Genomic DNA, 11,374 nt, shown 5'->3' on the forward strand with positions numbered 1-11,374 from the left:
CCTAGTATTTTTCCACACTTTATTTCCTAAAAGACTAGCAGGTTTGACGATGCATTGTGATTTCTTTTCTACAGGGCTTTATGAAGGAAGCTGGAGGCAGTTCTCATTAGTCTCACTGACATCTTTTATCACTTATCAGAGGAACAAGCAAACGGAGAGCAATTCCTTTGATCATGGCAAAAGTAGAAAGAGTATTAAAAACCCTATGAAGATTCACTAAGTAGAAAGTGGAAAAGACAGTGTGGCATGTTTCAAAGAAGTAACATGATTTAAAGTTGCCAGATTTGCTTGTATATATTAAAGAATTGTTAATGATGCTACATTTTACAAGCATCCTTAGGTTTTTGGTTTTTTAAAAAAACAGGCAAAGGAGTTCTTAGGTAGAATGGATGGATTAGATTAATTGGAAAAGATCTCTAAAAGGTGAGCTGTGTCAGAGAGGAATTCTGTGATTCAATGAAAATTCTTGAAAATAAAAATAAGGTTGTAATGGTGGTACAATGGATTGAAAAAGAAACCTACTCTCATGGGAGAATGTTAAGAAATCTTAAGAATTCCTTTTCTTTTGGAGGCATTCTGTGGTGAATCAATGTATGTTTGTGAAGACTGCATATAGGAACTGCAATGCTTGCAATTATCCATGTATACCTGACTGCCTAACTCTGACCTCGGAATGCCATGCTTCTTCATTCTATGGAAAAGTAAGATTTTTCTCAGTAGTTCTCCTAGCATGATGCCCTCGTTGTGTGCCTTGCATTATTACCAACAGGGCAGGGAGAAAAGAGCTCCTGCCCACAGCTATTGAGCATTATGTAGTCTAGATCCACTAGTGCTTTTCTTTACAGATGCAGCTCGGTTATCCACTGCTTATAAATCCCTTCTCAGTTTCTGCGTGTGATCAGCTCATACCTCAAAGCCTCAGATTCGAATTGCTCTTGAAGGCCCTCGTCTTAACCTGTGAAAATACAGAGACCACAATTATTTAGGCATTTTCTTCCAGCATAGACTCTGTGCCAGCCTTGTCCATGCAGTGTTTTTTACTACCATAGCTAACTTTTAACTATGTTGAATTTGATTTGGATATGATGCAATGTAGTACATTTCTATAGCACCTTTTATGCAAGCATCCCCAGAGCACTTTCTGATCAAGCTAAAATTAGCTCTGAACTACAAACAAATTCCTAAAAGATTCATTAAAAAAAAAAAAACACCACCTGGTAAAGAGAAGGTAGAAATGTATGCGCTCAGTTCAAAGTTAACAGGCAGAGGGGCAAGCTCTTCTCTGTTACACCAGGGTAACAGAGGAAGAACTAATTCAGTATACTGCTTTATAACAGGCTTGGAGTGTGATTCTCCAAGTTAGTGCAATGCACTGCTCTAACAATACTGACCAGAATGATTTGCATGAATGCTGTAAATGACCTGGAGGTGGCAGGTGAAGCAATACATAGGTGGATTATCAGATCTCCCTTTATGTACACATTGTTCTAACATTTGCTGCTTCTGATAAGAAAAGGAAAGCCACACAATTCTTTGTGATACATGGCCTCAGTCATCCAAGAGGAAGACAGTGGGAGGAATAAACAAACAGCTTTGAGGGATGTGAATCATGGATCCAAAATGATACAAATCTTTTTGCCAGAGCAAGGGGCTTGGAGATAAAGCAAACTCCAGTTGGTTTCTCAGGATTAAAAAAAGAAGATTGTTGCCAGAAGTTGTCAGGAGGGACAGGCTGACACAGGGTGACATGCTGAGGAAGGAGGCTGAGTTAATCTTTTCTTAGACGTAGAGATCTTAATGAAAATCAGACTAGCAGATGATGTCTTTCATTGTTGTAAGACTTTCTTTTGATCCTTTTCTTTTAAATAAATGAAATGTTTCCTTAAGGCAGTAGTTTGATCACCGCCATTGCTCCTTCATGAAGAGAACTGTAGGGCCTGAAGATGCATCAAACCTGCTGAGAAAATGAGAGATTGCTGCCTGAGACAGGTGATGATGGTCTGAACTAGCAAGAAGAGAACTGAACATAGTTCAGTGCTCTTACTAATGGTCATGCATGTTTGTTAACAGCTCTGACTGTACTAAAGGTGGTAGTCAGGTTGGTGGAAGTCCACCTCCATGGCTTGTCCCTGCTGTTTCCAGAGCAGTGGGACAAAGGGTATCAGTATATTATGATGTGGCAACCTAGATCATGGCAACTGTGTGACCAGCGCAGATGCTTTAGGGTCATCTGCAACAAGCAGGAAAGCCTTAAATGGCAGTGAACAAAAGGAAGACAAATTTTATAGCCACATGGTTAGGAAAGACAGTATCTGAAGTCTGGCATTTGTTACAAAGAACAATGGGAAAAAAAAAATCTTTAGAGACAAGTCAGATTTTTAAATACAACTGTACAAGGAGACATAAGGTCTTGTAATCATAGCTAATAGATTAAGCAAGTAAGTTGCATTTTCTGCGGAGATGTGCCTTCTAACACTTCATGGCCCCAGACTGTAGCTGAAAACTTACTATGGGGCGCAGCTGAGCTGTACTGCAGTATGGCAGGAAAGACAGGAAGCGTGCATGTCTGAAAACTTTATCTTAGGCCGAGCTTTTTAGGTCTCTAAGGCTCTATGTGCTTTTGTGAAATTAAGAACTTTACCAAAATAGGAAGACAAAATGTGGAGAATGTGTACATTCAGGCCACAGTGTTCAGTGAGTAAATCCCATCTGGGCCTGAGGAAAGACCAACAGTATAGGCCAATTAGGAAGTTAAGGGCACCTCTGGAGCCTGTCCTGCTGCAGCCAATCCTTTACACTGTGGTGAATCAGTTGTCAACTGTGGCAACAGTGAGGTGAGAGATGGTCTTTCAAGCACATTGTTTCCAATTTATAGACCTTTCCATAGCTAGCAAATTGATCGATTTTGCTCCAAATATAATTGCAGTGTCTGAGGCAGAGAGAATGGGACGGGAGGAAGGAGCAGAGAGAAGGTCTGTGGAAGCCACATGGTGACGTTGTGAAACAGATGCAAAATAGTAGCCATAAATACTTCCAGTGGAAAGACTGAATCTCTGGACTGACACACAAATGATCTGCTCAGCTCTACCATGTGCTTCCTCTGACTGTGATTAGCTGTGTAATTTCTCGGCATTTCACTTGTTTGTTTATTGGGTTTACTGCTCCCTCATCCTCTCTATTGTAGAGCGTCAGTGGAATGCATGCTTCGGTGTGGCAGAAATAGGGAAAACATACTGAGATCAGATAAAGTGTCTCCCTTGCACTGCCTTCATGCTCTGCCTCTTAACTTAGGTATTGAAGGGTTTTGGGGTGGCAGCAGCAGACAAAGGCTGTTTCAGAGTGCTCTGCCTTCCCAAAGGGAAAAGAATTCCTTTTCTATACAAGAGATTTATATGGCAAATTAGGTCAGTTATCATTAAGCTACTGCACAGCAGGACAAATTGTAATTTTAAATACATTTAAAATGTAAGTACGTTTAAAACACATTCTGATGCAGTACAAATCAAGCCTCTTACAGTTGCTATGCAGACCAGTTAGATGAACATGGAGCATAACAATCAAGGAACAAGTTAGTTGGGTTTACTGCTGCTTGTGAAGACTATATAATTTATACCATTGGTTATGTTTACTTACAGCCAAGTATCCTCACTGCTGTCTCCTCAGGATAAGAAAAATATAAGTGCATAAACAAAAACCCGTTCTTCCTGTCAGTCTCTCTGAGTTACTGTTTTTACCTTAAAAATCTGCATGACTCTTTGTTCTCCAGAGGAGATGAAATGAACGGAAACTTATGCCCTTCCTTTCCCAAAGTTTCCCAACATCAGCCCTAAAAATGCAGCCATCTGTTATGCAACTGACCAACCATTTGTTTGCTTCTTCCCAGATTTCTTTTTTCTCTTCATGATTCCCAAATAACAAACTTTTCTTCCTGGCTGTGCCTCTTTTGAGTCTTCTTTTTTGATCGTCACAATTTAGCTTCATGGCAGACTTCATAATCTTATGGGCACCAGAGCCCTCTGCCAAGGTTTATGCAGATTTAAAGCCTGGCTTAATCTGGCACGGTATTTATAAAATGTTCTGAACATGTGAAGCACTATAAAAGTACTGTATATTATTACTGAGTCCATGGAAGTCCCGCCCTCCTAACTCAGCACACATTTAAGCTGCTGTTCCTGGAGGTGAGGTGCAGTGACAGAAACAACGAAATCCATGTCTCATCTTCTGAGATTGTCTCTCTCTCTCTCTCTCTTTTCTTTGTCTCTCCTTTTTTTTTTCTTTTTTCTTTTCCTTCCAGGATTTCTGGAAGAAACTGAATAGGAAGGAGGGAGACCCCCTTCAAAGATTTCACCTCCTGAGAGTATTCTTTCAAAGACTTTGGCAGAGTCGTCTTGCTTTTTGCTGCTGTTGGACTGCCCAGTTCCCTCATGCTGTTTCCTAAGCACTTGTAAAAGCTGGCAGCCGCTGCAGAAACCTTTTGGAAAAAAAACATCTTGATGCAGGGGGAGGCTGCTTTCAAACTCTGGTCTGCAGCTGGCATTCAGTGGGGGGAGAAGCCAGTCTCCAAATCCAGGCCATCCCAGCAACTTGATAAAAATCACTAGCATGACTCAGGGAACTGTAGGCCTATGCTAGCCAAATCTGCTGTGTTTTTCAGGGGCTGCTTCCAAAAACATTTCTATGTTTTGTTACTTAAAGCACAGATGAAGGAGATGACTGGCAACTACAGTCCAGGTTTAGTCATCATGTCTTCCCCTTCTGTGTTATCAACAAGGGAACAAAGCTCAAAATCACATGTGTATACATATAGTGTTTGGGGTGTATTTATGCCTTTATATAATTAAATTAATGGAGCTTTAAAATATTTTATAGTAGTTGGACTCAAAGCAGGATCAGCTCTCGTTTTCACACTTGGGAGTGCAGCTATCTAAAATGGAGTCAATAAACTTTCCCCGGTATACTGTTCAGGAGGTATTATGGGTCCATTTATTTTTACTTCCCTCCCCCCATTATTTGATAGGTCTTTTAAGAGTTGTGAGTTTTACTTGGTTCCTTTTGATCAGAAGGAAAAGGTACTGTAGGAACTGAGGCGGTGCAGTGACTCTGGCTTTGAACTCACCAGGTCTAAAAGCCTGCAAGAACATTTTCTCTTTCAGCTTTCTAGCCAGCTTATAGACCTGGCTGATAAAGGGGTACGTTAAATTGTCCTGAAGGACAGCTAGAAAGCTAGGCGCTACAGTCTGAACCCACAATGGAATTGAGAGATAGAGATATATATTTAGTTCAATAATATTAAAATTTAAATGTTAGACTTTAGAGTAGATTTTAAAAAAAAAAAATTCAAGTCAATTAAATCCTTTTTGTTTAAAAAAAAAAAAAAAAAGTTTATTTCCCATTCACTTCAGCTTGCGGGAGTCCTGAGCTCCTGCAAATGCTGCAGCCCCATCTAGTGGCACTGCAGCCTGTTGTCAGGGTGGAGGCAAATCTTTTAGAAATGCTAATAACGAAGAAAAATATTAGGATTTAAATTCTGTATTTTCAGTAAAATTCTCGAAGATTTCCTTCCAGTTATCACAGTTAGAGTCTACTCTAGCACTGTCTGGAATGAAACAATGTTTAAATTACATTAGTTTAGAGAGATTAGTATATGAAAGCCCATCCAGTCTATTTCTCTTCAGCATTTTTTTTGCCCGAATAATCACAGACTTACAGATGTATTCCTATTTCTAATAAAAGAAGGTAGTATGTTTAAAACTATGTACGGATATATAACCATGTGGTACTTGTAAAGATAGCTTTGATCTGAATTTCTTAAAACACTAGGCAAACATTTATTAAGCATCAAAACATTCAAATTTGTTTGCTCTATCCACTCATTACTCCATCTGTCCATCCACCCATCCATCGTGTATAGAGATTGTGCACATGTTTATGTAGACAGTAGACCTTATTATGCTCTCAATTACATTATAATTTAATTTATTTCAGTGTAGTTACTCTCAGCACTCACTGGTCTGACATGAAAATTAGTGTCTTGTGTATCTGTATAAAGAGCAAATATATACTCACAAAGTGTGATGAACATATGTTGTAATGTGATCTTAATGTAAATAGGTTGGTTCTTTGGGGTTCTCACCTCATCCAGATGGGAACTGACATTCAGTATTTTACACCATTACAACTGTGTTTAGTTTTTCAACATATCTTGCTCCTGCCTTTGATCTAATCAGAAAATAAACATTCTTGATTTGATTTGCTCAGCTGCTGTCTGAGCCACAAAACCTAGATTTCATCTTGTGTCCTGAACTCGACTCCCATGCTGCTTGTACAAATCTGTTGAATTCAATAAATGTATTTAGCCTTATTAAGATTCAGGAAAGCAAATATTATCCTCTAGTGATGCAGCAGATAACAAGAGTTAATAACAAGTATGTGATAAAGATCACAGGATTCCCTGTAAACAAGATGCTGCATTGCACAGAGAACATCTTGTCTGCATATGTTTCATAAGTAACTAGGCATCCTCATGGGCTTCTTTAGTTATTTTAGAAAGTTATGTAAACAGTATTATCTACTTAATGCCCCAAATGATATAATAATTGATATGGAAATGGGGCAAAGCTCAATAGATCATAATACAATTCTCCATGGACTCTTGGAGATGATCTGCCCAGATTTTATTTAAATTTTCTTCTAGCTTGTATGTATGCAGGCTGTGGTTTGTTAGACATTCTAGGCAGATGTTGGTTGGACAATATTTTCTTTTTTTGACTACTTTTCTGGAAAAAAATTAAATGTGAATTTATACTGGGATTGTTAGCTGGTGTAGGTATACTTCAGAGGTGTCAATGACAATGTGAAGAGTAAGAGCATACTGAAAAGCTCCGATGCATTGTGTGCGTTGTTAAGAAAAGTGGATAATAACGTATTGCTAGCATATATGGTACTCTGCAGTGGTTGTGTGATTCTTCTTGTTTAGACTACAAGAGCAGTGGGAAAGAAATACCGTAGTTCTAAGAAATGCTTAGAAGTGTAAAAATGTATTTGAAAATATTTTTCTATTCTTTCTTGTGGAAAGTGATATTGAAGCCTGGAGATTTTTTTTTATATATTCTAAAAATTTATTACACAAGACTTTCTGCTTTGTTATTTTTATAAAATAGTGGTTAAAATATTTTCCCTATTCAGCCACTTATTAGTTCTTCAAATATATTAATTAGTCAGACTTACTCAACTGTTTTCTCTTCCATAGACATCACATGCAATTGTCTCAGGTGTATGATACCAGACAAAAATTAAGCTGTGTTGCAGTTGTCTATGCAAGATGAAGAACATGCAACTGTGACATGTCTTTGTTTTGCAAAGCTGTGATGCCAGTTGTGCTTAACTATTTCTCCAGACAGTTAGTGTGGTGTCCAGACCACTGTATTAGACTTTGGGAAAAATCACTTCTCTTATTTGTACTGCAATTTCCCCAGTTGTAAAATGGGGAAAATGATACATTGGAATGTACTGATAAAATATAAGTAAAACATAGCTTTATAGAAGAGGGCAAAGCAATATTGGTATTCAAAAGAAATCTAAGATTTTATTAGACTTGATCAAGGTCACTCAGTGGGCTTGTGACATTGCCAAGAGCAGAGCTTGGGTCTCCAGACATTCCGTCTGTTGACTCCAGCTGCCTTCCAGGTATGGAGAATGGCTGATGAATGTTAATAATGCAAACAGGACAAATGCCAGCAACTGCTCATTTCCATTTATTTTATTAAACCAAAGAAATTTTTTGTAAAAAGCACACGTTGTTTTGGGAGACAGGAAATGGATGAAATGGATTTATTTATAAAACAGGCTTTTATCACTCAAATATTGTACAGCAATGAAGAGTGGAAGTAAAATGGCTGACTGGAAGCGGGAACCACCTGCTTACTTAATTTATGTTCCATTTTTGCATATGTGGTAGTGCCAGAGTTTTCTTCTTCCAAAACAGCGTCACTGATGCAGTGCTATTCACTTTTGCTGGCCTGGTACCTGGAGAGGTGGGATGCGTACTCTGGGGACAGCATGCAAACCCCATGGAGAGTGCACAAGAATTTTAGTTGTCGTTTCTCCAATGGCTTCTTAACAAGAGTTAAGGAAGGGCAATAGAGAAACAAGACAGGTAGGTGTGGCTGAAAATGTTAGCTATTTCCTTTCCGAACCATTCTTAAAACATTATTCAGAGGAAAAACAAGATGCGGTGGCAGGTAGAAAGCACCCGTTTAATTTTTACACATCTTATGAAAAAGCCAGGACAGATTCAGTTCGTGAATAGAGGTTCTGCAGCCACTACTGTATCACTGCACCGGGCAATGTTAATGTGGAAAGAGACTAATCTTTTCTGACTCCCTGCAGGAAATCTGCGCCACCTGGCTACACATTTTTAACCGTGGAAGATAAAGTTGCATGTATAGGCAGAGGGAACCTGGTCCTTGCAGGCTGTCATTACAAGTGGAAGATAGTAGGGTCAGTATAGGAGCAGGAATGCCATTACCTTTTAGTTTAGTAACATGTAACTGCTGAATACTTAATTTGCTGTAAAAATCAAGTGAAAAAGAATAAGCAGCAGTTGACTTTTGAAATGTGAGTAAATGAAAGCAGAATTATTATGGCAGGTCTAACCAGTCTCCCACAGCTAAGAAAGCAGAACTGGCCGATTGCCTATGGAGCATGGAGCCCAGCATGGTCTCACTCTAAGAAAGCAGAACTGGCCGATTGCCTATGGAGCTGATGAGCCAGCATGGTCTCACTACAGTCCAGTGCAATAAATAGATAATTTTGTAACTTCTCTAGCGTATAAGGAAAGTAACACCTGATTCTAAAATCAGACTGCATTAGTAAGAAACTATGCAATACAGTAAGCACACAGGTTTGGCAACTTACTGCCTCTAAGTTCTCTTCCGTTTCAAGATATCTTCAAGAAATGAAATAGGCTTCTATAAATCAAAATTGCCCCCATCCCAATGCACATATTCTAAGTTAAATATTGGAGTTAACTTATTTGGTCAAGTTTCACAGCTTTTCTGTTCTGTGAGTACTGAAAACCTGAATGAGGAAACTTTACTGGGGAAGTACTGGGTGAGGAAATAGGGGCACAGAAGTTAAGTTACTTGTGCAAAGTTCAGACCAAGTCTGTGGCAGAGCTCCAGGTGAAATCCAGACCCTGTGGGTCCCCATTCATTGTCATCACTGTACTAGCTTTCTCTTTTCAAGGATTTTCAATGTCATCTCTGAAGAGATTAATAAATCTGAAGGTCACAGGCTCTGCATTTGTAGGAAGGGACTACATATATGATTTGCTTGGGAAGGTTAAATTGTTGGGGGAGATTTTAGTTTTGTTGTATTCTAACAGTAATGAAATCACAAACTGATTTTATGAACACTGCACTTGACTCTAATGACACATGCTGTAGGCTCTGCAGATTCATACATGAAGTGGCTTGACTGGAAGTCTCAATGCAGAAGAAATTGAAATCAGCCCTTTGAGTGAGGCAGATGATACGTTCTTCCTGGGTAGCTCTGAAGATGATGTGGCTGACTGCTTGCCACAGATGCCCCACTGAAAAGGCTCTCCATTAAAGAAGTTCAGTGTGGGGGAATTATCCAACAGACACATTGTTCTTTCTTCACACCATTCCTGTATTTATTTAGTTCATTTTTCCCCACAATACAAGGAGGCTGACCTCTGCCTTCTGGTGGATAGGGACCAAGTGACCTATTTTAGAACCATTTTGCTGACAAAACTCTGCTAGTACATTATATGGAAAAGCATTCTCAGAAGAAATTTGGCTTATAGCAACAAAACATGGTGGGGGTTTGGCACTGTTTATTTTAGTGCCTTTTGAATTGTGTAAATTTTTCTTGTAGCCAAACAGCACCTCCTCATATTCCTAATGTGAACTGCCATGCCAACAAAAATTGGTTAGCTTTGGATCAGTTAATCCTTCAGAGATGGAAAGTTATAGCGTTACCACAAGTAAAGGTTAAGTAAGATCTCTTTGATATGCTGCTTTCCTGGTACTTGCCCTTGCTAGACAGCATGTACTTACGGACAGGATTAGAGAATCCTGTAGTCAGCTGTAGGGTGAGGGTCTGTGCACACAATTAGCTACTCACGTACAGTCCCATAGGAACCTGAGGAGAGTCCAAGGCAGTTGTGCTTGGGACACTGCACACAATGAGGGGAGGGAGCAAAAGGGGTGAAATTATTTTTCCCTATTCTTTTGGTCTTTCACCACAAACTGCTGTGGAGATAGAACAGTGTGATGACCATGCTTCCTTTCTGCCTTAATTCCAAGTCACGTGACTGTGATGCAGACCCCAGACATGCTTTTTCTTCTTTGCCACTTTGTTACTGATTCAGACATGATCCTCTAAGAAGGTGTTACCTTTGATCCATTTTAACTGTCCTGCAATATGGTATGTTGTGGGAAGATTAGTCCTTCAGTTTCTTACTTAATTACTCTTAATTTGCTTACTTCTGGTATAACTAGAAAAAATAATTGTCAAATAACAAAAAATCCACATTTTTTAGTTTAATGCCTAGCTGTTAATAGCTACTTAAAATATTAACTTTCTACCCTAGACACTCCTATTATTCTGTATTTTTTCCAAGCCAACCTTCTTGTAACAATGCACAGCAATGTTTTTCAGGTTCAGTGCACTTTCAATTAGCTGATTCTTTTATGTGTCTGGGAGGTAAGTTAATACAGTTATTCCTAATTTATAGACTGTCATTGTGGTGCATAGAATCATAGAATATCTCAAGTTGGAAGGGACCCATAAGGATCATTGAGTCCAATTCCCTGCTCCTCACAGGACTACCTAAAACTAAACCATATGACTAAGATCATTGTCCAGACGCTCCTTGAACTCTGACAGGCTTGGTGCCGTGACCACTTCCCCAGAGAGCCTGTTCCAGTGACCGACCACCCTCTCAGTGAAGAACCTTTTCCTAATGTCCAATCTGAACTTCCCCTGACGCAGCTTCAACCCATTTCCTCGTGTCCTATCACTGCTCACCAGAGAGAGGAGATCAGCAACTCCCCCTCCACTGCTCCCCTTGAAGAAGTTGTAGACTGCGATGAGGTCACCCCTCAGTCTTCTCTTCTCCAAGCTGAACACACCAAGTGACCTCAGCTGCCCCTTGTAAGTCTTGCCCTCAAGACCTTTCACCATCTTGGTCGCCCTCCTCTGGACACACTCTAACAGCCCGATGTCCTTCTTATATCGAGGCGCCCAAAACTGCACACAGTGCTCGAGGTGGAGCCACACCAGTGTCCTGGTTTCAGCAGGGATAGAGTTAATTTCCTTCCTAGTAGCTGGTACAGTGCTGTGGTTT

This window comes from Aptenodytes forsteri, unplaced genomic scaffold, assembly GCF_000699145.1.
Source record: "Aptenodytes forsteri isolate BGI_AS27 unplaced genomic scaffold, ASM69914v1 Scaffold33, whole genome shotgun sequence".
NCBI lineage: Eukaryota > Metazoa > Chordata > Aves > Sphenisciformes > Spheniscidae > Aptenodytes > Aptenodytes forsteri.